General features: G+C 40.2%; 1 protein-coding gene across 1 annotated transcript in view; it reads right to left on the minus strand.

Moving 5' to 3' along the window:
- The window catches only part of PTPRG (protein tyrosine phosphatase receptor type G), a 410,943-nt gene that overhangs the window by 235,485 nt on the left and 148,788 nt on the right, over nt 1-26,670 (minus strand). The window lies entirely within an intron of this gene.

A 26,670-nucleotide genomic window follows, 5' to 3' on the forward strand; every position in this document is an offset into this window, starting at 1 on the left:
CATAGACAAGTTCTTAATATTCATATTTAACTAGGAAGGAAGGCTATCCAATATTTTTAGGAAGAAATAATATTTTGAAGGAGCCGACTGATTTACTACTTGCTGCATAGAGTTTTAGTGTGACAGACGGGAACAAAACAAGCAAATAAAAGGAGAATTTCAGAATTGTACTTCCAACTGTTTCTTTCCATAATTTCTTCATTATGGAAAAAGAGGAAGGTGTGTATTTCTCATACAAACATTGGGAGTGGAGATTTGCCCTTCGGGTCAGTTAAAACCCACTTAATTCAAATCTGAAATAATTTTCAACTTAAACTTACGCGAAGATTTATTGCTAACAAAGACTTGCAGTTAAACAGGTATGTCAACCAAATTGTTCTCCGTCAGTTTCACCATGTGCAAAAATAGTCTCCAGTACATATAAAGTATGTTTAATGTTTCTGAGAAACCATTATTTGAAAGCTTACCTGCCCTGCATTTCTCTTAATGGGTTTATCAATTTTTAGAACACCCAGGGTACAGTAATATTTAATACTACGTACTAAATGTTAACCAACATTTCAAAGCAATAAAAAAAGGCAAGAGACAGTTTCAGATTTCAAGATGCCAAGCTTGTCCAGCCAGCTAATCATCTCACAGCACACGAAAAACAACAGGAAAACAGCTACGGCACCAGGACTTGGTGATTAATTTAACTCTTCCAGGTAAGCACTTCAGAAGGGAAGTCTAAAGGCACAATTAAGGGATGCTGAAGCAGGATTTCTGGAGAATCCTTGCTGTGAGATGATGCTAGACCCAAAAGCTTTTACTTTCCTCTCCATTAAAGCAGAAGCAATTGCCTTTGATTAGGGACTCCAAAGGCCTCTTAGGTCAAGATGAATGATCTGTGGTTTTTTTTCTGGGTGAATCCGCCATGCCAATCACCCCGCCGGCCTCAACGGAATAGCACTTGGCAACTGAGGCACAAAGCAGCAGACACAGCTGGGCAGCAGCTCTTCAAGGGGGGAGCCTAGGCAGGGTCTGGAGACAGTCAGCCCACTCCAACCATGACAATGCCCGCACGCCCGCCCCAGGAAAACTTCACCACATTTCACAGGGGCCTCGGTCAGGGAACTGGCAACAAATCCTGCTGGTGTAAAAAACTTGGGCAGGGTTCACTCTCCTAAACTGGGAAGTTTATTCTAGCAGGAGGTGAAGATCAGGTTGATGTCTCAAGACATCAGAAGAAGAAAAAATGAATTTGATTTGTTGCTATAGCACGCTGGCCCTTTAGGAATGAGAAACAGCTACCCACAGTGTCCTTTCCTTGCTGTAGCCATAGCTGCTATAGGGTAGGGAGCATTAGGGCTATAGGGCTGAGGGTGCTCACTTCAGTTTGGACACTGAATTACTCTCACACGAGAGGCACAAGTACCCACATTCACGTACTACAGACTCAGGCAGCTGCATGAACTCTGCAGGAACGTACTATACATCCGCATGTACGCTTTGCTTTTAGCAACCAAAATGTGGATTTTACTGTTTTACTTGAAAATCTGCAGTTTGAACAGAAGAGCAGTGTTTCGCCAGCATAATGCCTCCATGGGTTGTCAAAGGCAACCTCAAAGGTTATACGGGGTTAGAAATTGTAGGTCTTAGGCAAGTAAAAAAAGAAACGTCTTCTGTCCTCACTGTTCATCTGCTCTTGTCCTTCAAGAAAAGTATTTCCTGATAGCGTCTCAAATCACACCCACAAATAATTCAATACTGTTATTACTGAGATTTTTTCCCCCGCTCTGATTTCTTAGGTAGATAAGCATGTCAAGCTCCCTGAACTGTAGCATCAAAAGAAAAGGAGAGAAAAGCCACCAATAGTTTGGGCTATTCCCTCCATTTCCCTCTCTCATCACTGTAGAAGGGGAATTATCGTTCACTATTTATCTCAACAAAGCCGCCCAGTTAAAGAACTTGCATCCACCACATAAAAGCATTCCCACCCCCAGGGTCCCACGCTGTTCAGGATGGTCCCTGTCTGAGAAAGCCCCTTTGCAGCCAGTGACAAGCAGGACTCCAGGGCTAAGAGCAGGTCTCACGGCACCTCACACGCCCGCGCGCATCCCCGAGCGGAGCTCAGCGCCCATCTGACTTTTCGCAGGCTATAGTCAAAGTTTCCCACGTCCCATATCCAGTGGGTGTGGGAACTAGCGCCGGAGCAGCAGAACTCATCTTCCGGCATCATCTTCCATCTGCATGAGGTCAGAGAGTTGTATACCAGTATATGGGGTCATAAAACTGAATTTTATCTGAATCTGCTGGGATTCACATCTCTATCTGCACAGTTTATTTGCCCTAATTGCTCCTTTGACTCAGAGATATTCCAGCATTTGTCAGTTCAAACAAAACTTTTTAACATTGTTTGAATGTATCTAAATGCATTCAGGAACATAATGAAGTCCCGCTTCCCCCAAAAGTCTGTGTCTATTGCCCCTAAATAGTTCAGTTGAGGATTTACTTGAATTTATAGGCAGCAACCAAGTCATATATTGCTTTCTTAAATGCCTTGTATAAGCAAAAACACATAACTGAGACATGAGGAGTTCAGCATAATAGCAAACCAATGCTTCATAAAAAGCAGTAATTTTATAAAGCATCCTTTTAAAAAGAAGCTTTCAAAATAAAACACTCTTTTTTCTTCAATAACTGAAGATGATCAAAACCAACCTAACGAATTCCCTAAGCTACGGTATTTCTCACAAAGCACTGTTTGGCCATCCCCTCTACCTTGCTGTGTATCCCAACACCCATTACGGAGCCGCCATTAGAAAGAAAGTGCCAGAGTCTAGAACTTAAGTGGTAACAAATTTCTGTGTATGATTGTCTGACAGCAAGGCAACACGTTAACGCTCTACCAAAGAAAAGTCAGCTCTTGAAATACGTTCTTACGCCCTAAGCCTTTCTAGGCTTAGGGCTTTCATTGAGGAAATGCAAGGTCACACGCTGTGGTTCAATTTACAAGATTAGCTCCTGATCATTATTTGCACCGTATCAAAATTGAGAAAATATGTGATGACTCTCATCCGTGCCTCTGAAAGCAAGAGAAAGACAAAGAAAATACTTAAAATCTAATGTCTACAAAAAGGAACAAAATACACAACAAACTTTTGATTATTTTCCAAGTTCATGATAACCTGCAAACATAAAAGACTTGGAGATGGTGTGGGAAGTTAAATGGGAAATTTAATTTTACCAAACTTGCCAAGATCAGCTGATTTTATGTAACGTTTTCCAGTGCTGGCATTGCATGCAAATGAATACATATGCTTTTTCTGGAGGGAAGAAAAAAAAAAAAAAAGAAGGGAAGAAAAAAAACCCAGAGTCCTAATAACTCAGATAACAGCTTTTAAATTTTAAACACACACAGATATAAGCATGTGCCAATGAAGGCTTCGTCACCTCTACAACATCATGTCCCTAGGGTATTAAATGCTCTTAATCAACAGTTGTTGATAATGATGTGTCACCTATCAAGATAAAAGTCTGCATGCAAAAACATCTGTTACATTCCTTTGTTAGGAAACTGGTAACATAGTTTTTGAACACATAAAATTTGACTTTTAATTACCCTCTTACACCTTCTGTACAGTTATTAACCAGCATTAACCCATAAGGACATTTAACGTATTAAGAACCATAAAACTTACTCCTATAATGTTTCCATTTGAACAGAGAAATTTTAATATAAAAATAATGTTATCTATTTTGTAGTTTTGAATCAAGTTATGACTTTCACGTTGGACAAAAGTAAATCATGCTACCTTAGGTAAAATAGTTTAAAAAGCTGGACAAAAATACTGTATTAAGTTTTAATTAAAACAGTTTAAGTAGCAGCACATCCCAGTAACTTAAACAGCACAAGGTAACTTCTCATAGTTTTCTTTATTATTAAAGACACCTTTTAAAACCATATTCAGCAAGCAGGAAACCAAACAAGTAAGCAAACAAATTGAGAAGTGATGTATGTTATAATCACAGCCCATGTTGTTCCCTTTCTTTTTACTCGGGCTGAGCTCTCCATTCATAGTTACAGTGATAACATAGATAACTACAAAAAACACTTTTCTTCCCTTTCCAACACCTGCTTGCAGAGAAATGTTTCACAAAGATGTCAGGAAAATGCAATGCCTTAAAAAAAACCTTTAAAAACACAAATGTGTATTTCAACAATGTGATGTCTCATAGTAGTTTGAGAAAAAGATTTGCCATGCCAGGCTGAGAGAGTTGGGGTTCTTCAGCCTGGAGAAGAGAAGGCTCCGGGGAAACCTTATAGCAGCTTTCCAGTACCTGAAGGGGGCCTACAGGAAAGCTGGGGAGGGACTTTTTACATGGGCATGTAGTGACAGGACCAAATCCATGCTTTTCTATAGCCCAAGCAGGGAGGATGCCCCCTAGGCAAATGCAATTGCATTGCCCCAGCCTCAGGTTGCCAGCCGGGGTCCAGCCTCACCTAAGCTGCCTACAAGAAACATCTACATCGTCGTCTAGGCTTCCTCCCAAACCAGCAGAGAGAAACAGGAATCTAGCTAGAATAAGTACCTAAATCTTTGTTACCTTAGGAAAAAAAAAAAAAAAAAGAAAAAAAGAACAAAAGGTATTTCCATCATTTTCTGCTCTTACGGTAACACTCAACCAAAACACAGTCAGCTCCAGTTACTGTAGTTGGCTATTTCAAACTCTGGTATGTCCAAGACCTCACCTTGGACAGATTTAACCTTCATCAGTCTTAAGCCCACAGATACATAAGAAGAATGGAAACAAAAACTGAGGTCATTAATAATGACATTGATCATCTTTTTTTTTTTTTTTAAAGTAGTGCTAATATTGTTACCGACCTCCTCTCCATGCGCATCAGTTCTATCTATTGATAGCTCCTTGCTGCTTGACAAAAAGCACAGTACGCTGCAATTTCTAAAACTTACTCCAAGCACCTAATCCCCCAGTGATCTCATGAGAAAAAACCCAATCACATTCCACCATTACCACGTGCCAGCCAGGAAATGCACAAAGGAATGATCTTCTGCAAAAATCCCTGAAAGCATTGCTAGGCTGCAGGGAACACAGAGCCCACAACCACCCAAAGGATCTGCCATGAGCTGTGCAGCAACAAAAGCCATAGCATTACAAGTATGAAATATCTTGAATATATACATACCAGCTTTTGCTAGTAATGAAAAGAAAAAAAAAAAGAAAAAAAAAGCCATTTTTGTTAGCCTTCACTTACTTTTCCAAAAACTCTCAACGGCAGAAATGAACGTTTTTAAATGTTGGAGCATTACTCAAGTTTCCACCACCAACGAAATGAATGTTTTTAAATGTTGGAGCATTACTCTTAAGTTTCCACCACCAACTGCAGCAATAGCCTAATGCCTGTAGAACTATATAGACTTTTCATCAAAGCTAAAATACGAAGGAATATTACTATGAGATTACCAAAGGACATAATTTAAAAGTGCACTGCAGTTATATTTCCAAGCGGAAGGCCAGGAAGCTACTTCTTTTATATTAAAAATGAAAGCTAACATGTCTGTACAGTCACTTGACTACAGAGAAGTTCAAGGTCGCAAAAAACAAGGATTACAATCTTCGTGTAAGGGAACTACTTCTAGTGAAAGATATTAACATGCTCATCCACTAAATCTAGGCAGGGGCAAGAAGGGGTCATCTGCTGGACTTCCAGGTACAGAAAAATAAATAAATATGTATTCACTGTGAGAAATTGGGGGAAATCTAGGCAGAGCATGAAAAGTTAAAGGAATTTGTAAATTCTCCCCCCCCCCCCCCCTTTAATACTACTTGAGATAATCAGTAAGAAGATAAAAAGGCTTTCTATTTAATACCATATTAGTTCTTACAGGACACATCTATATCCAAGCAGTCTGTGGCTGCCTTCCATGATTCTGTAAGACTGCAACCTTAAGAATTCACAATCTCATTGCTGGAAACAAAATGATTAAAAAGTGTCAGAGAAGAGCAGTGAAGAGGTCTCCAATTTCTGCTGTACCTTCTCTGTCAACCTCTCTGCAGACTCCAATTCCTGTATAAATCTCAACCCTATGTAATCCCTTTCGGAGTTCAGTGGCTCGTGGCCAACGCAGTCCACATTACCCAGCGAACACGACAACAGATACATTCTTCACCCTCACAATACACTTAAACTTGGGCTCCCAGTAATTTGGCCAAAGGAAGGCTTGCATTCATCCAACTTCTCAAGCAACTCCTTGTCATTTTGGCACAAGCACTTTACAACTCAATTTACAAGAAAAGTGGCGGTTTAGTTCCAGCTGCAAAGCTCCAAGAGTAATATTAGGAAAATAGGAACCATATTTCACCTTTTATTGGCAGGGTACACATAGCACTTCATTAGTTTACTTAGCACCCAGGAACTGCGTGCGTGTATCGATTGGTGCTTTGATCAAGCTTTCACTTATTTAAAAGAGGCCAGACCCTCCATAGATCAATTTCTAGCACAGACCAAAAGCAAGCATGTAAATAAACAAATAAAAGCCCAGAAACCTCAAAAAAAAGAAAAAAAGAAACAGGCAATCACTTATTTACACTTAATTAAGCGTAAAATAACTCCCCTCCTCCTTTGGGAAGGATATAGATAAAATATGAATGGAAATAAAAGAGTGGCTGAGTAATCACTGCAGTTCAAACAATATTTCACAAGCAAAACAAGTGTGATAAGATTCAGTAGCCTGTGGCAGATGTTTGTTTGAGTGAACAACAAGATCGTATTTTCATACTTTTGGCCATCTATGTAGTCCAAGGCAAACCGCCAATTCCTACTCTCTACTGTCAACCCCCAGACCTAATGGAGATGAAAGGCAAAATATAGCTCAGCTCCAACTGCATTATTGATTCCAGCAGGGCCAGATTCGGGCTGACAGGGCTGAGGTCATAATTTAGCCATTAGCACTAGGAACGGCAGGATTCGTCTACCCAGAACTGCAGGACTATGGGCCATGCTCTCTCTTTTATGTCTAATCAATATTATATTTTGCAGTTGTCTCACTGGGCTAATGGAAGAACAGCCGCAGCACTGGTTTGAAGAACAGTGCTAGCAAAAGGCAAAGACAAGATCCTCCTTGTAGACTATCAGCAGTGGCAAACCTTGTCCCACTTCTGTTTTTCTGCTAGAATCCCTCAGTCACATTAAACTCTGTCTTTTCTCGACATAAAGTCCAAAAAGACCATACAATACATTAAAAAAAATTGTGCTGGTAAGAACAGCTCTGCAACACCTTGGGGTTTTCATACCTCTGCAGTGCCGCAGGCAGCTTCTCGTACCTAAACATGAAAAACCTCAAACATAAAATACCATAACCCAAAGTAAGCACTATTGCAATATAATATAATGACATTTGTGGCACAAATGCAATTTATCACATGATCCTGCAGTTTTTTACTTGCCTGCAGGCAGCCAGAGATACATGTTCCCTGCAAGGAGCTGTTTCCACAGCCATTCCCACATTTGACATGGAGCAAGAGGCCTGCAAACCCACCTTCATTGATTTCCGCCTGGAACTACGTGTACCTTCTCATGTTTTCCAACAACTTTCAGGTGATCATTAAAAATATGTCCAAATGCAAGAGTATTTCCTTCCCAACTTAAATGGGCCTTCCTTGCCAGGGTGTCCACTAGAGGTGGAAAGTCCCATGAGACAATCACTTCTTGCACTCATACGCTCTTTGCCGCCTGGCCTGGGACATGACTTCTTCCAAGGGCTGTTAAGCGGACTATGTGTACTGAGCAGGACCAAGCTAAGGAAATTCAGTCTTACGCTTCTACAAACTGCAAGATGATACTTGGTTTTAAATACCCACTGAGGATGAAAGCCGTGTCTTCCTCACAGCTCCTCAACTCAGAGACTTAACAACTTTGCAATTCTCTTCTGTGATTTCTCTGAGGGCCTTTCATTTCCCTCCCCAACCTTTTTAGATCCAGCCTGCTTTCACTGGCTTCATCAGAGCCGATAAAAGCAGGGAGAGCTGAAGATTTTGAGCATTCATGTGACACTGGTTGTTTTTAATTGGTTTTGTTTTCAAAATTACAATATAGAATGACCAGCATTATCCTGACTTTAAAATTGGCTGCTGTAGTTCACCGCTCTTAATTATTTGATGAAGAGAAAGAGATCTCTAAATGACAGCATCTGAGATCCTCTAAAAAATAATATATGGTATGGTTTTATTAAATATTGAAATATTAAGCTGAATTCAGTGACTCAGATCTAGAGAATATAAATTCAGAGCAGTAACTTTATATATTAAACAGCTGCCTTAAGGCCCGAATTTATTTAAAAATAAATTTTATTGATTTTTTTTTTTTTGCACATTTTGGACTTAAATGTTACTGTCAGCTCCAAATATGCTCATCTCTGTAAAGGTATCTCATGTTATCAACTTAAATTAAATTCTAATCCACTCGCATTAAACTGGTACAAATCCTGATAAGGAAAGTATGAGGGTGAATGAACTTAAACACATTCCCACTTAACTTAATTTGCAACAACACAACCTACTTTTACCTCAAATAAGCACACCCTAGGTGGGGCAGCACTAATGTATGAAAATAAATACATGTTCGCATGGCATGTTAAGTTGATGCAACCCTGTTTAAAAACAGAAAACAGTGGTAATAAATGGACAGGTTTTTCCATGGAAGTTAACACTGAAGGGATTCCCACTCAAGAGAGATGCTCAAATCTTAATTTAACTGGGAAAAGGAGTTTAGAAGTTACCTGTGGATAATTTAAAAATAAACAATTCTGGTGATCAGCAGATCTTGCCACCTGTCTTGCACCAAAAGTGGCTGCAAAGAGTTGTACGAGGATCTCACAACACTGCGCAATAAATAGCAGATGAAATTCAATGACAATCAATGCAGAATCAACCCTAATTATATATACAATAATGGACTTGAAATTAGCTGTTAATATTCAGGGAAGATTTCAGAGTAATCACTTAGGCTGGCAGTTCTCTATGTGTCACCTCCATGCTCCACAGCAGTCTGAAGGCAAACACAGTCCAAGGAATTACCATGAAAGAATTCGAGAAGAGTGAAACACCATCACAACCTCACAAACCTCACAAAGTCACATCCCAAATACTGCAAGCACGTCTGCTTGCTCCTCTCAAAAAGGATGCAAAAGAGTTATCAGGAAAGGCATGAAGGACGAGCACAAGGATGCGATGACTTCTGTTCCAAAAAGGAAAAAAAAATGTCTGGGCCTGGAAAAGAGATGATTCAGGGTGGAGAGGGAGGAATATACTAGTAGTCTTTAAAATCAGAAATTGCATGGAGAAGATGAACCCAGAGCTACTGTTCACGCTTTGTGCCAACACAAGAGCTCCAGAGCATCAGGTGTAACTACGAAGCGGTAGGTTTACAACAAAAAAGTGCTTCTTCCTTTTGCCTAATTCATGCATTGCCACAGGACATTGCAGAGGCCAAAAATATTTAAATGGTGCAAAAAGTCCATTAGACAAATGCTTGGGACAAAATCCAACCAAGGGCTATTAAAAACAATTATGCAAATACAAGCTCTGGCTGAAGAAGCCCCTCAACCACAGAGCATCACTGTCTGGCAGGGCAGGCCGCAGACGCCTCGCCGCCTTCTTAGGCTCTTCCCTAATCAGTAGCCCACCTAATTGAGTTAACAAAAGACACAAAATACTCAGCTAAACAGACCCCTAGTTTGCCCTCTATGGCCATTTTAGTATTTTGCTAAAGATGAAGCTGAGACACATTTAATTGTGGTGCAGTGGGATCACAATAGTGATCCCCACAACTCCATCACCTGCACTGGAATAAGCAGAAAACATAAAGAGACACTTTGAGGCAATGTATAATTCATGCAAATGTTGCCATCTAAGCTCTTTGGGCTTTTCTTAAATAAACAAATAATTCATTCTCCACTCCTTCTGCAATCTGAAGCTAGTACTAATCATGCTGATATTCTTGCAGAAGTTAGACGCTCAGCTGAACCCAGGGTCCATTGTGTCCTGTCTTGTCTCAGCAAGAGCCAGCAAGTAATATAAAAAAAAAAAAAAAAAAAAGAAGGATAGGGAAAAGAGAAAACAGAGATGAGGCAGCTCCTCCTCCTCCAAAACAGAGAGTCAGGAACAGAATTCAGGTATTTTCAGTTGATGTCTGTACACTTCTCCCAGATTGTTTCAAAAAGACAAAGAGACAAGATGGGATTTTTTCCACACGGGCATAGTAACTACCGTGGAGAAGCATTTGAGCATCTCATGCAGATAATATGCCACATCTGAAGAAATGTGACCCACAGAAACATTTTAATTTATTTCACATATGCATAAACCATGACGGACACCAACAGTAACTCTCCTGTATGTTTCAGGCAATTTAAATGGAAACCATGTCCATTAGTCTTGGGCTAGCGCTGTGAAACCTCTAGAGATAGGAAACACAAGTCAGAAGGAAGAAGTACAAGATGTATATGTAAAGACATCTGGTATAGCTTTCTCAAATTTCAGACTTGAGCACTGTCAGCAATGAGCACAGCAAGTTTCTTTTCTTGAGGAGTCTGATTCTTCACTCTTTTTTTATCATATAATTTCTACTGTCCCGAGGCCATCACAAAGCACATGATAAAGGAACAGACACCGCCTGCTCTATAAATCCAAAAAGATCAGGCTTCAGAGAGGAGCAAAATATCCAAAGTCAGAGAAAAATAACAGGGTCTGCAGACATGTCAGTGGTTTTTTGAGGGCCTTTTTTTTTTCCCCTGACATCAGCGCGTATTTGCGTAGCTAGCTTACACCTTAAGCAATGGGCAACACAGATAAGGTCCCAATGGTGTAAAGCAGCATATGATTCTGCACAGAATCAGCCTCAAACTCTGCAAACAAGCTGGTTAGCTTTTGATATTCTTCTAGCATTTTTGGTATAGCCTTTGACATCTAGTTTCAAGCAGTCTAGAAGTGACATGAAGCAGCACTGTTAGTATTCCAATCTGAAAAACAGAAATATGAGATCCATCGAGATGATGCAGTCTAGCATTGCTTTAATTTAGGTGACAATATGAATGAGTCACAGGTAATTGCCAGGTACCACGAGGAACACGATTACCTTCAGTCAGCACCGTAGTCCCACTGCCAGCTACGTGCATCGGAAATAGTTTTCTGCAGTGGGAAAACAACTCAGAGAAGCAGAACAGAGATAATCAGAGTCAAGAATTCATATTAAATATGAGTGAAAATATTTGATGAAAGGATTTCATTATTACAAATAAAATCACAATAGTATTCACTGTAAGGTTCCTATTCTCCAAATTAAGAAGAGTAATTACTTTGCAACTATCACCAGGAAGAAAATGGATACACACCCCTTCTTAGAAAAATATTCTCTTTCACTGCTCAAGGCAGTACAAATTGCACACTGCTTTTGTCCCAGTTTTCTCTGAAAGATCTGCTAGATCGCAGACACATTTCTGAGCAAGATGTGAAGTCCAACTTCTAGCATCTGGTAGAAAGATGCATCAGTATCTCTTTAAATATTTGGTTTCCTGCCTAAAATTAATGCTGGAATATCAAAAAGAGCCCTGTGACACCTCCAGTGAAAATTTTCCCCTAGAAGACTCCCAATTTTAACAACAGAGATCTCAGGAACTACTTCTCTAACTTAATGAGCCTTGGCAGCCATTCAAATTAAACACTCTATTGTGCAAGGAGCTAATTATGCTGAGATTAAACCCAGAGAATGATAGGGACATTTACTGTACTTCTGGCAATTATAAGAGCTCTCAGTATTGGAGAATACAGCTTGTATTTCATAATTCTGAAAGATGTCCCTGCTAATCCAATAAAAAAATTGCATGCACACACACACATAAGATTAATTGAATTTTAAAAACATTTTTCAACTATTTCCGACACATATACATCCACAAATTATTATTATTAATATTATTTGTTTTGCCCTATTTCTCCTGTATCTGAATGTTCGTCCTGTATCCCACATGCTCATTTGTCATAATCCTCCACCATTACTCTGATAGGCAATTAATGTTAAGTTATCTCTTTTCCTAGGAAAGCTTAAGTAATGACAGTAAGATATTTGCTCATTTAGTATTCTAATTAACTTTTCCAGTATCTTCCTTGATAATGCCCCTTTCTTTCCCAGAAAACCAAGTGGTCAGTTATCTTTTTCACTGCTACCCAAAGACAATGCACGCAAATATATGGAGCTTTCCTTTCCTGGCACACACAGGCAAAAGCACTTTTGAAATTTCACGACTAAAACCTGTCACAGGATGATTTCCCATGTCGTCTTCACTAATGCCTACTCGGACAAGGTTCGATTATGCAACATAAATTCCTTTAAATGCCCATAAGAGCCAAGACAGGCTCAAGGCGAGCGAACATCAATGATCAGACTCTACTTTAGCTAAAGGTGTTCAGCATCTCCTAGGAATGGACCCTTGCACACACGATGGGAAGCTGGGTAGCAAAACTAAAGGAACTTGGATTTGCAATGGATTTTGCGTCTTGTGGTTAGCTTCACCAGTGTCTAATAGTGTGTGTAATCTGATTTAAGGTTCCCCCATCCCAGAGTCAAGGCACTGGCAACAGCTGGTTCCCCAGGGGATTAGCTGATGTCTAATGAAAGCGCAGTCCCTGCAGCACCATTCCTCTCAGGGCTGGGCATTAACAGAGCTCTTTTTCTCTACCCTGGCCTCCGTTTTCACAAAACTTGTCAAACTGCAATGTATTCAACACTCCTAACCCCACTTTTCCTGTCCCATCACATTCAGGAGCCTTTCCAGCAGATGCAAAGATTTTTGGGAGGACAGACAGGTGGACAGAAGCATCAGCCTGAGAAACTAAGCCACTTGATCCACGCTTCAGGTTGTGATATTGGTCGAAAGCAATTTTTCAACTTTTCGGCCAAAACCAATCACCGAGCAGAAGGAAAGCGGTCCCCATTACCTTGAGCCAGTGGGGATTCCCTTGAAGAAGCCGCTCCAGAAGTTGTGAGCCAAAGCCCTTGTTCCCGGTGGGCAGCATTCATACACAAATCCTTCTGTATTTCTTTTTCATATTCTGTTCTCTATCAACATATTGTTTTGCTTAAAGATGGAAAACACAAATGTGAAAGGCCTGACCTCACTGGGGCTAAATGGGTGTGAATCAGGGCACAAACGAGCGGCATCTGCAAGTAATTATTACTTAAGCAGGTCTCTAGAGGGTTGGAGGCAAAGCAAGGCTGCTATTATTAAATGTAGCTTACTGTAAAACAAGATAAATCAGAAAGAGTTACAGGTAATTATTAGTATGTTGTCATTGGTCAATCAACAAACAGCATTTAAGAAACTGTGATAAAGTGATTTCATAATTAACTGCTCATCACCAACACTTTTAGGGAGAATAGTGGGGGTGAGCTAATTGTTTTAGTAAAACCAGAAGATAAACAAATTACAAGTGTCAAGAAATAGATAGTACAGCAATACACTGAATGAATGCATTTTCTAAGCTTGCACTTTGCTCTGATCTTTATATGGTTTTGTTTCTATTGCAAAGCAGGGACATATAATGCACTCACTAAATCTCATTCCATTTATGAGAAATAGTCACACTCAGAAGCATTCAGGAAGCGGTCTCTGCATTTTCCCTACAGTAGTACTTTAACCCAAAGGACATTTCACATTTACTTCTGCTTTCCCTCACATCACCTCCTGCTGCCCCCCGCCAAGTTCCCGTATTTCTGATGACACGAGGTGCTGGGAACAGAGCAGGGACAACTGAGCCCAGGGAGCACGACCCTAAGTGTGATACCATTTCCCCTTCCCGTCTGGGGCTCCATTACAAGGGAACCATTAATTACAGAAGCCGCATTAGACTTACTACACTGTGGGACAATCTCTATTTTAAATTTGTACCTTTTTAATTCTAGAAGAGCCATGTCCAAGGGGGTGCAGAGCCAGTGTCCATACTCCTGCTTTGCCAACAGCCTTCTCAGAATACACCCTTTGGCTGCTGTTATAATCATGACCTTATTAATACCACCTGGAAAACTCCAGCCACAAAGTTGTCTCAGCTGAACATACAAGTCGTGCTAGCTCCTCCCCTCCAAGGTTTTAAATGATTGCTTTTAAAATAAAGATAAATGAAAAATGCATAACTTGAAGACAAGTATCTTAGCAGGTTAGTTTCATAAAATCTTTGTTACATTTGAAAAAGGCAAAGATTGCAGAACAACAACATTCTGGAAAACTTTCCTCTCAATTATGTAGTCAAAAGATTTCAAAAAAGGAATGAATTTGCTTAATTAAAGATTTACAGAAGCCTTACTCGCCACCATTCCCAACAGTTGCTTCTCCTGCCAGGATGCAATATCTGTGTTTTAAAACCTTTACATAACTTCTGAATTTTTCCATCTAGCTCCAGCGAGCTAATATAACCTAACTACATAGTCTGCTATGTCCCTGTGCACGTACTTGCAGTGAAGTGTGAATGCTGCATGGGAATAGTTTAAAATATTTCTTCAATATTTTATCATAACTTTGGTTGATGTTCGTTTGTGTCCCCTCCAAGCCCAGGAGTTTTTCCCTTTTTAACTACCAGGACTTGGAATTTTCTGGTTTGTTTTCCTCTACTGTGGATGTATTCTGATCTAAATATATTTCAGTAATTTTTCTATTCCTGACCCCTTCCTTAGACTGCCTACTTGCACAGTGGTTTGTAAATAATTTTATTTTTTTTTTCTCCTTGGATAGACAGACAGACAGATTCTAACATTCCTTTCGTTGTAAGACTATTATATGTCATTTGATAATTATCAAGATAGGTAATTCTCCTATATCAGTATGTGGATTTTCAACTAATTTTCTTTTTTTTAAAAGACAAAGACATTAGAAAACAGACAAAATTAAATAAAATATAAATATTCTATCAAAGCCATACACCAGTAAAACGTATCTCTTCATCCATTCTCCAGTCTGCTGTAATTGAAGCACAGTTTCCCAGATTAATAGATACAATATCACTATTTAATCCTCTCCTCGGTGACAGGGTATAATGATGTGATGAACATGCTACTTAATGGACTACCTGAAAGTGTTCAAATACCATGGTGATGAACACAGGCTAGAAAACTATCAAAAATATAATAGAATAGAATGAGAATTAAGAAATAAATCAGCATGTAAGGAACAAAATTTATTCAGGGATGTATGGGGCTTTTCCTTTCCCATAGGCATTCCCATTTTTAAGTCCTTTATTAATATTTTTATTTTTCCCACAGCTTCATGTGAATGCATGGGAATTGTACAAGGAATAATCTAAATTATCTTGCAGAGCAAGGTTGATGTCTCCCACAAATTAATATTAGCTCAGTAACTTGGCAAATTGTGTGTATAAATCACCGAAGATACATGGTGCCTCCTTGTTTCAGTATAAATATATTTTACCATGAATTTATTACTTATATTACGATGCACCCTCAGCCTGTAGCATTTATTTATTTGTTTTTAATTTCAATAGGGCAGAAATTAATTTGCCAGCCATACAGGCTCCTTCAGCAATAGTTGACCAGTGGGATCTAAGAGCTCCTGGAAGACATCCAGTTTTAACCTACTCCAGAGAGGCTGGGGCAGAAATCAGCTTAACCTAGCAGCAAGGGGAATTAACCAAGCTATTGTAAAGTCAGCCTGTAGATAAAAACCGTGTTTATGCAAAGGACAAACATTAGCAAGGACTATTTGGCTTTGAAAGTACTGGATGTGTTTTTATGTGTACCCTACACAGGGACTCAGACTACACGATACTTACAGTATCCCTAGAATTTATATGAAGAGGAAGATACTGGCATCCAGTCCCTTATGCAACAACACAGTTCTGTAGGGTTCACTGCCAACCACCCGCAACCACCTACTTCATGATGCCACCCCCAAATAAAGCTTAAAAACCCCCTAGTTGCACTGCATAGCACACACTACACATAGTCAGACCTGCATGGATCTTGCCACCTGTATGGTCGAGTCGAAATCAGTTTATCCAAAGAAAGAAAAACGTTAAGAAAACCCCATGGATATAAGATTCAACTTTTTGGAATGACTATGAAATGCTGTTGTAAACAAAATCTCCAAAACATTACTGTTCTAGAGGGGGAAACATTGAATTATCAACATCCTTACATCTCAATCAAGTACCAAGTTAACTTTGTTTTTAATTACTGATGAGATTAAGACCATCAGGACTGATTTAATATACAAACAGTGCAGAATCCCTTTAGGTTTTGACAGCTTCTATATAAAATTATAAAAGGACATATAAAATAAAGTCTTTACGCCCAGACAGTAATCAAAAGCAGAAGAGAGCTTATGTAATAAAAATCGAATCATTAGAAACATTTTGTAAACCACGGCTCATATAAAAAGCCAATTTTTAAAATACATTCACAATTAGATTGTCAGTTTACATGCACACACACGCTGTACCATGCAGAACTCCTACCCAAGGACCGCCATGTGTCTTAGCTTCCAGTTCAACCTCTGTGTAAGAGGAAAGACATCCATCATTTTCAGTGGACACTATACCACTTCCCACGTGTCTTATCCTTACACACTTCACTCATAAAATACCTACCACTGTCCCCCTGAGGAGCACAGAGGACTTCATAGAGGTAAGCGAGAATCCATTTTACCAATATGAGAAGCAGCACCGGCAGCAGAGAAGAGACTCGAGGTCAAGGTCCCAGTGCGGGAAGGGACCTTAGACCTACCAGCAGATGTGCCCCCACTGAAATACACCCTTCTATAGGGCACTAAAACATTATCCTTGATGTACTTGGCCCACAGTAAACACTCCTCTATCATACTTTTCCAAATTAAAAAGCGGGAGTAAAAATATTCATTTAAACAGATGGACAAAATATTTTCAAATCACAGCTCCTAAGGTTGAAAGTTAAAAATGTTATATAGGGGATTTGTACTTTGTACTACAAGGAACAAACAAGAATAACATGTAACTTAAAGCATTCAATTTAGAAACTTTTACTAAGTTCAAAACAGGACTATACTTGCATGGTTACTTCTATGCGATACTTTCTCAACATAATCTTTCACTTTTCTGTTCCAAAAACTACAAAAAAAAAACCCCAAACCTAAAAACCCTAACAAAACAAAAAAAGGAAATCCATCAAAAAAAATCAGAATCAACAAGGCTTTCAAAATACAGAGGTGATGAAAGACTGCTGTCTTATTAACAACATCATCCTTTCCTACCTATTAGAATGCATTTGAAGAATCAGCATTTTAGCCAAGTTTATTATTAGAATAAAAAACATGCTTTGCAATTTGTTTTTTATTTTAGTCACTAAAACACATAATTATATTAATTCACTTGCAAAAATGGAAACCATAGTGGTTTCCAAATCCTTTGCTTATTAAAAATACCATAATCACTTTACAGCTTTACTTAGATTCATTTTGTTATAAATAACTGTGTTTAATTTATTTCATAGATATATAGCCAATGATAAACCACTTAAACATAGCCACGGGTATAAGGTTATAAAAAGTTACTGTCAATAAAGTATCTGGAATATGACTCAATATGCGTAGTCATGTTATTTGCAAACAGGCAGAGGGCAGGAATTAAACCGTACAGCTGGCCTGGCATACAATTTATCAATGATTAGCAGCAAATGCATGATGCTGAATACGGGTGTGAATACACGCAATCCCTTCATGTGTTCAGCGCCTGCATTAGGAGGTGAAGTTACAGCAATAGAGTTGTGTCCTTATGCAGAAACGTAAGATGCATTACCATGAAAACACTTAGAGATAGCAGAACTGCCTTTTGTCAGCTCATACATATTTGGTAAGTTAAAATAATGACAACCCCGAGTTTTATTTCCAGTAACAGATGCAGCCTGAGGGAGACAGTACAAGTTGTGTCTTATGTCTTACTATCCTGTTTACCAGCCTCCACGCTGATCTCCATCTGCTTGGCCCTTCCATTAAGGCTCTCTTTGGATTTTAATGTGTGCCTTTCAGCCAAGCTTCTCACCAGCTGACAAAGACAATCCTGGGCTCTACCACTGGTTCAGGACCTAAGAAGCCGCACCAGGCAGCCAGCTCGCATGTCCGGACTAGGTAACCCAGAGCTACTGGTTAATAAAGGGGCTTATTAGCTCAAGGGCTTCACAAACAAATGGTCCTAAACAGGAACTCACTCTCTAAGACTGAGAAGAGCTTGGAAGAGACACCCAGTTCTGTTCTGCATTAAGTCAGGGGAGGGAACTTTGAGAAGTGTTCCCCAGTTCTTCCAGTACCGTTGGCCCACAGTCATCCTGCGGTGCATCCATCAGCAAAAAAGCACATCCAGGGCCTCAACACCTGCGCTCCTGGATAGATGACACAAGAACCCAGGAACATGAGAAACGTCCCACTGGCTCCGACCAACGGTCCACAGCCGTGCATCTTTTTTATTTGTGTGACTTCAGCTTCCGACTGCTAGTTTTCATTCCCTCTCACACACATTAAAAGGCCCGCAGTGTTTCCTCCCCGAAGAGCTGCATTCATGGAAAGTTATTGTCTGCTCCTTTTTGAAAGGGGGCTAAAACATCACCCCATTTCACACAAGTCACTGAAAACATCGAACAGCACAGCTAACATCATGGCCAAAATTAAAGCAGTGACAAAAGGACAAGAAATATGTGATTTCCATACAAAGAAAAAAAATTACTATCATAGCCTACTATAGGATCACGTTTCATTCTCAGAAGTTTGAAAACATCTTATCAATACATAACAGATGATGTTAAGGTAGCACATTGCATACAACTCACATTTCCCATCTCATAAAAAAGATGACTCTATCACAAACCCCTTTTGATCAGAGAACAATGGCCTGAGCAGAAACAGCTTCCAGGGTTGTTTGTCCATATAATTACAAGACTTAACTCAATTTTCAGTCAGCTGCATTTAATGACAAAACTTGTGTCCCTGCTCCACTAGCTAATAACTCAGATTATCTTTGAAAAAAATATCCTGAACAAAGGTTGCTAATATGTTAACCCACTCTGCAATATTTTATTTAATTGGTAACCCCAATAGTTTTGTGTATGGCATGATATCATCCTTTGAAATCAGACGCAGAGACATGGAGATAATTGGGATTGATTACAGCACTCAACAAAGTAGGAACAAAGACAGACAAATTATGGTCTAAGAGAAGAAATGGGAGCTTTTTCTGACTAAACCATGAAGTCACACAGAAGTGAGAGAAATATATACTGGATTGTGAAAGATCACATTTTGTCTAAGAATCATTTTCTGCTCTACAACTGCAGGACTGAGGTACAGTAGTATCATTTTGTACCTGTAACAGGGATGCTATTTATTATATTTTATTGACTTGAATTTTATTAACTTTTACTCACACAGACTTTAAGCACAACCAAGTCACTGCGATGAAAAAAAAAAAATAGTATATGCCACTCCAGGTGATTCTGCAGGGTGTAGAACAGGAAAATCTTACGCAGATCAGCCACGGTCAATGGCCAGAGAAGGGTACGATATTCTGAACAATGCACAAAAGAGTGGGCCAAGACAAACTCTTGTGTATGCCCTCTAATGTCAGTAGCATTTTTAGAATAACTATCTACCCTAAGTAGTCAACCAGAGGATTTGTTCCACTGCACTGGAATTTAACTACATGCGCAGGCTTTTCAACCCTCCCAGGAGTGGGCTAAGCTGAATTTGACCTATGTTTAGTTAGGTGAAGTGCGTACCTTGGATGTCTTGAACATGAGGCAAGGATAATTATTTCTTACAAACACTGTTATAACCAGATTCCCAAGTACCTGCACTTTTGTAAAGCAATCCTGATCCCTTCTCAACTTCTTACAGGAGTAGTTTCAATTGTAAAGCAAGCAGACACCACAAATAAGCAGAACAAAGAATAAATCCATCTCTAGCCAAGCTTCACCAGTCATACTTCAAGCAAACAGCTACAGAGCAACTCAGCAAGAGCGTGTCTATCAGTGGGAGTCCACCACCTCTTCCATACAGGTGCAATCTTCCTTCTGCCAAATTCAATTCTCGGGTAGTAACACTTCAGCTAAACTGCAAAAAGGAGGATATTCTGAATTATAAGAGATTTGCAGCAGTTTAGCTACAGCAGTATGATTAAGACAAGCAAACCCGCTGGCACTTTCTTAAATTTGCTAGGCAGCTCCTGTTGTGTTAGCCATGCTACAGGAGTAACACATGCTCAACAGATGAGGACAACAACCCAAAGGCTAAGATAGCAACTAGTTCTCAGGTTCTTCCAGCAAACCTAGGAGCGTCAGAAGTTTGTGTTTTCAAGGACTGTTTCAGCAGAAACAAGACAGAAGCTGGAATAAGGCACACAATCAGCTTGAGGCTCTCTTAAGATGAGTAATTCTATCAGAAGTGATCAAACCTCCTCTCCCCTTGTCTGGCTGCTGAACTGAGTATTTTTCCCTTGGAGAATCAAACACCAGTGACCTATTTCTGACTTAAGATATCAAAGATACTAGACACACTTCATCCATGCTATATTGCAAAGAGCATGGCCTGAAATGACAGAGATTGGGAGAGGAAAAGTAACTTAGGTTTCTAATGCTGGAATCAGACCAATGAACTTCCTCCAGATTTATAGCAGCATAACTACAAATGAAATTGGACCGTTATCTCTGGTTTTATAGCCGTTGGAGTGGCATAGCAGGTATCGGGCCAGCTGCCACAGACCGTATTTGTTAGGGAGGGCTTCTTTCCCTCATAAACCATATGAACCAATTTCACTAGTCAGAAAATAATTATATGGGTTTGCATACTTCAAAAGCCTGTGGAAAAAATTATACGTTGGCTGTCAATTTAGAATTAGAGTCTATTGTTTTACTTTATTTTGCTCAGAGTATAAAGCCATTACATGACTAAAATTAAATAAAACTGTTTCCTTGAGAGCTGTTTAAAATATTCTAATGTATTTGTCTTAGAGCTTCATTAATCCATTTCTAATTCATTCTGCAGGTTTACTCAACAGCTGTGCCTGATGTAAACTACAAATCTGGATAAAATTAAAGCTGCTATACCACTAAATCACTTTATTTTCAAAGACTTAACAAAAATCTTCTGCTCCTTTGGATCACAATGGCTTACAGGTTATTCTACCTATAGGCAAGAAAAGGTATCTTTACTGTAACATAAGAACAAACAAGGACAAATACTAGAGTTTAAGAATGAAATTAATTTAGATATCAAGCACAGAAAGTATTCTGCCATCTATGCCTTTTTTAGGTTGGAGATCAGTCTTCATTTTTAAGCTTCCATGTGCAGTATTGGAACAAAGCTGGAACTACCATTTTATTATTATTTATAGCGTTGTAGCAGCTATCACAACCTGCAGTTTTTCTTAAAAGAGACCGGATTTCACAGAAAAGCAGCTGTAACTAAGTATTCTTTATGTCAAAGATGATGTACTGTAACAAACAACCATTCCTCTTTCTGTTTAAGTAAAAATATAATTAAGGAGCCTAGTTATATAACATTCTCTAAATAAATGAAATGCTGCCTTGCAAGCGGTTTTGGTTACTCTCAGCACTGCAGTACCTACAATAGAAAATCACGGTGGGTTTACCATTCAACAGTGTCTTGGGGTGCAAATGTTCAAGTAATGAGTTACTCTGCACCCTTCAGGCTTAGCTATAGTATTACTGTATGGCAGAGCTTCTTTCCAATTTAGGAAATGTTACACTAATTGAGTATGCAGGCACACGCTCTCCCCATCCCTGATTAATTAGCACCACTCTAGCTCTTCACATCAATCTTGTGAAAACCACTGTGACTGATCTTGTCTCACTTGGAGCTGAAAATTACTTTGCCAATAGCATAACATAATACTTTGGTATAAACAACAACAAAGACGGGACTCTTTGGTGGCCCCATGATCGTTCCCTTTATGTTGCACATCTCTCCAGTGCTTTTGAAGACAAAGGACAGGACTTGAAACAGCAGACAAACGCAAGTCAGAAAAATTAAGATGGCACGCTGGATGCCCTTTATTTTTACAGTGGTGTCTCTGATCAACAGCAATGCATCTTTTGCAACCCCTGGTTCGACAAGATCGTTTCAATGGTCACTTTTGCATCCCCACCCTTCCTTTTGAGGAGGAAAAGGCCTGTTTAGGAAACCATTCTGGAGTTTCAGGCATTCCAGAGTAATTCCTGGAGGATTACTGCTAACTCTTGACACAGCCAGACTACACAGCATGACCCAGGGCCACGCTGCTGCACTTCCCTTTCTTAAACTTTGGAAGAAGTCTTTCTCTCCCTTGCCCAGCAGCCATTTTGAACGAATGCAAAGGAACAACATGAATTGCAAAATGTTTTTTCTCACGTCGTCTTTTGCTACTGACAAGTCAAACCGTTGAGCCAAGAAATGTCAGCAATACAGAGATGAAGGCTGATGATTTCAGGGCAGAAGTGAAGTTTTCAGGCAGAATTTCCCTACTGGACCAGGCTGCTTTCATCACATGCATCGCAACTCCCAGGCTAGCCTAAGGCTGCGTTCCCAGCCTGCTTCCAGCCCCATTGTTTTACACATTCTGCTTTCTCACAGTCATCAGCCCAGATTTCACAGGCCATATTGTCTGCCTCTGAATTCACTTACGAGTTTTAACCCAGAATTTACTAAGCTCCTCAAGCTGTATGTTTCTGAACAAAACCTCAAGAAAGGCTTTGCGGGTAATACCAGCCTTTCTCTACTCTCTTTGGAGCTGCTGCCCCCCAGCTGAGCGTCCTTCTATCATAGCCTCATGTTCCAAGATATGAAATATAACAAGTCAAAGGAGATGAGATCTACCCCAGTTCTTCCACCGCCATATTTTAGCGACACTACCAGGAATTTCTGCACGGGGAGACGTGAAGGTGCAGCACACCAGTGGGAGCCACAGCCATCCTCGCCGGTTCACGCGCGCTGGGTCACTTCTGTGCCTGTAAACCCTCTCCCTCCCCTCAGTCCCAGTGGGAAGCAGCTCATTTCAAGGAGAGGATGTGCCCTCTGCCCGCAGCGCTGCAAAAGCAAACAGAGCTCCCTCCCAAAGAGGCGTCGGATCTCCGCGAGGTTGTCGCTGTGATCCTATTTGTGCTTGTTTTGGCTGTCTCCCTCACCCAGTACTCCAAGGAAAAGTCCTATGTTCCTTTTATAGTCATAGAAACTGGGTGAGAATCAGATTTGCCATTAAGTTGAAACTGAAAGGATTTTAAAACCAGCCATTACCAGAAGGTTTACAAAGGCTGAGATTTTGAAAGTGTCCTGAGGGAAGCAAAGAACCTCTCAGAAATTAATGGGAATTAAACGTCCAAAACCCATGGGCGATTCTGAAAATCCTATCAAAGTATCTAATACTTCTATCTGCCAAAGACACTAACATTTAAAACAAAAGTGATTTTATCATTGGCTAAGAATCAGTTTTCAAGTGAAAGAATTGCAAAATATTAAACCAATTAGTCTGTTTGACAACTTGATGTGATTTTTCCCAGATGATGAGAAGGCTGCAGCATGGCAGGAAATAGTAAGATCATGACATAAAAGGAGAAGTAACTTCTAAGAAGTCTCAGAAATCTATTGGTCAGAGCTCAGACCTCTGCGTGAAGAAATAAGCACTTCTTTGCATTTGGCAAGTATAATGTGGGTATTCACTACCTAGGCATAACATTTATGATCCCCTTAACTACTCGTTAACTTGCTTTGAAGTGCTTAGGTTTTACAAATGACGTGATAGCTAATCACTTTTTTTGTGGTTCTATCTTCTTTTTTTGTTGCCTAAAACAAAGGTCTCATACATGCAATATGGATATTTTAAAGTAGGTCGTACTAACCTTTCTTAGAGCCTTTTCTCATATAACTAGCTCCAGCAGATTACTCACTCGAGGCAGGGACACTTGTTCAGCTTCTGTAAGTCCAAGCCATGCCAGTGTGAGTGGTAGGGGAAATTTAAATTTAAGCTTCATTTCACGTGGGGAAAAAAACCCACCACATTAGAGAGCTATATAAAAGGTCACATCAGTAAACAACAGGGACTCAGAGACATAACTGTTAAGTGTTCCCTAAGCAATATAACACATAGAGTTTCTAAAAGAAACAGAAAAAACGGTGACATTAAGAAACACGTTTCCCGCTACTTCAACCTCGCTTCCTTATTTGACCTATGAAATTAAGCTACGTGCCTCCCAACCCACACACGCACATTTTCATACAGTCAAGGTTTATATGAAAATGCCTCGTTTGCTGTTAAGAGTGACTTGCCTACAATTGGTTTCATGGGGACCCAACGCAGGATCATCACCAGCCCAGCCCGGCAATGAGAAAATGCCAAAGCAGCGTTTTACCACAATTCCCCAGACCTCTATTTTCAACTACTCTGACGTTGTAAGAAAGAAGATTCAATTAAACAGATTCTTTAGGCTTACTCATCCAGCATTTTATGAACCATCTCACCTCTTATCAGGCTAAACCAGATATTTATTATAACAATAAGGAGATTTCATACTAATGTTTCACATTCACTGAAGCCCAGAGATATTAAACAAGATCATTTACTGCTGTCTGCTGCCATTTAAAAAAACACATTCAGAAAACGTGAGGTGTTCAAAGGTTAATTTGGATTAATGTCAATAGATTTTGCTAACTTCTCCCAATCCTTGACTCCTGTACTTCCTTGAGGCCATAGAGGCCTTTGCAGTTCATGTGGAACAGATCCCAGCCACGCGGAGACAGAAACGGCTCTGCCCCCACTACCTGCTGTAATGCTCTTGGCCAACCCAACCCACTCGCTCCTTCCACCCAGCCTCTAAATAGTACCTGAATTTTCGAGACGTTCAAGCGGAATAAAGCAGAGACTTCTGGATTTCTTTATAAGCCCGCATTACCTGGATCCCCACGCTGCGCCATATCACTCCTCCCAGCATGCTCAGTCCCGGACCCATCCCTGACCACCTTCACACAGCACCCTCCGCTCCAAAGGGTTTATATCGCAGCCATGGCTCTCCCCTTCCCTGCACCACAGGGGACTAAAGGAGGTTAAACACAGCCTTCAGCACGGGCAGGTGCTGGCATTGCCTTGTCCCTGCAGAGGGGAGTCACAGGGAAACCTCTCGGACAGCAGAGTTTCTGGGAGCACAGCTCCTGAAAATGAAACGGCAGCTCCGCACACAGACCTGCCCCAGGGCTGGCCAGTCTACAGGCTGCAGCAGTTTAACCTCTGCTCATGCCACAGAAAAAGCATATGTCTCCCTGCTGCACAAAGGGCTAGAAAGCCCCCAAAGTTTAGTCAGCAAGCAAAAAACAACACCCCATGCAGCGCATGTGTTTCCTCCACACTGAGCTAGCAACCGTCAGCAGGCCCTAACATGGAGTACAACCAGACAGGACCAAAAAACACATAAAAAATAGAAATTAAACTAAAATCTGACTCCAAATAGAGAATGAGTAACTACACAAAATTAAATATGGAATTTCTTTGTCTCCCCTTCTGTACAGAAAGGTGGGCTAACAATACACAATAGGCCAGATAATGAGAAAGCCAGATGGCTGGATCATGTGGAATTTGGGAAATGAGAAATGAGAGAGGAAAAAGCAATAGTATTTAAAAACCATTCTGCTGCTGAAGACAAATTTAACATATTAAAACCACATGCTTTTTCTTCCTATAACAGTACCAGTCACTAGGCCCCTGAATATAAATCATGCTATACATGCTTTATGTACTAGCTTGGCCTCTATTGTTATAAAATATCAAGTATCCATACGATAAGAAGACACCATTTCCATGTAAACCAATCACCACCTTTATATTTATTTTCCTTTTGGTAAATCTTCTAATGTCATCGTTACTTTCCTCCTATCAAACAAAAAAATCAATGTATAAGCATCCATACTATCATTTGCCCCACTGTATCTTGGTTCTTAGTAGAGCTCCTCTTGGCACAGCAGTTATTTATGGAAAATTGCACGTTCTTTTTTCCTCCAGCTGCTCAGCCACAGCACTGCTAACAGGCTGCAGGAAGGATTTTACTCATGAAAGTCGGTTTCAGTTTAAAAATAAGCTGTACTTTACTACCAGAACACATAACCAGTTTACCATGGCAATTAAACTACGTATTTAGTAACAAATAAACAGAAGTGTTTTCCTAAATTCACACTTGTAATTAAGTATGAGTTTCTTCCATGGGACATATTCTAGGTCAGGCTGCCTGTACGGGAGTGGAAGATCATCACCATCACACAGTTTTATAGCTCCCAACGCACACTAGATTCATCCCACCAGAGAGGGAAGGGAAGGGCCGTCTCCCCCGCTCCCTGTGCACCCCAGCGCACCGTGGCACCCAGCGCCGGTAACCTCAGCGCTGGTAACCTCAACGGAGAGGAGCAGTAGGAGAGGGAGAGTCCTTCAGGAGCAAAGGTCACTTCAGCAGACATTTTTTCATTTCATAAACAACAGAAGTGTAGCTGGGGAGGAGATTGTGAGAGGTAGGTGGGGCAATGCGCAGGATTTCTGTTTTGCGAGGAGACGAGCGACACAGCAGGGTGCAGCAAAGAATGCATTTGGCTGCCCAGTGCATAAATTGCTTTG

Source organism: Chroicocephalus ridibundus, chromosome 10 (genome assembly GCF_963924245.1).
Source record: "Chroicocephalus ridibundus chromosome 10, bChrRid1.1, whole genome shotgun sequence".
Classification (NCBI taxonomy): domain Eukaryota; kingdom Metazoa; phylum Chordata; class Aves; order Charadriiformes; family Laridae; genus Chroicocephalus; species Chroicocephalus ridibundus.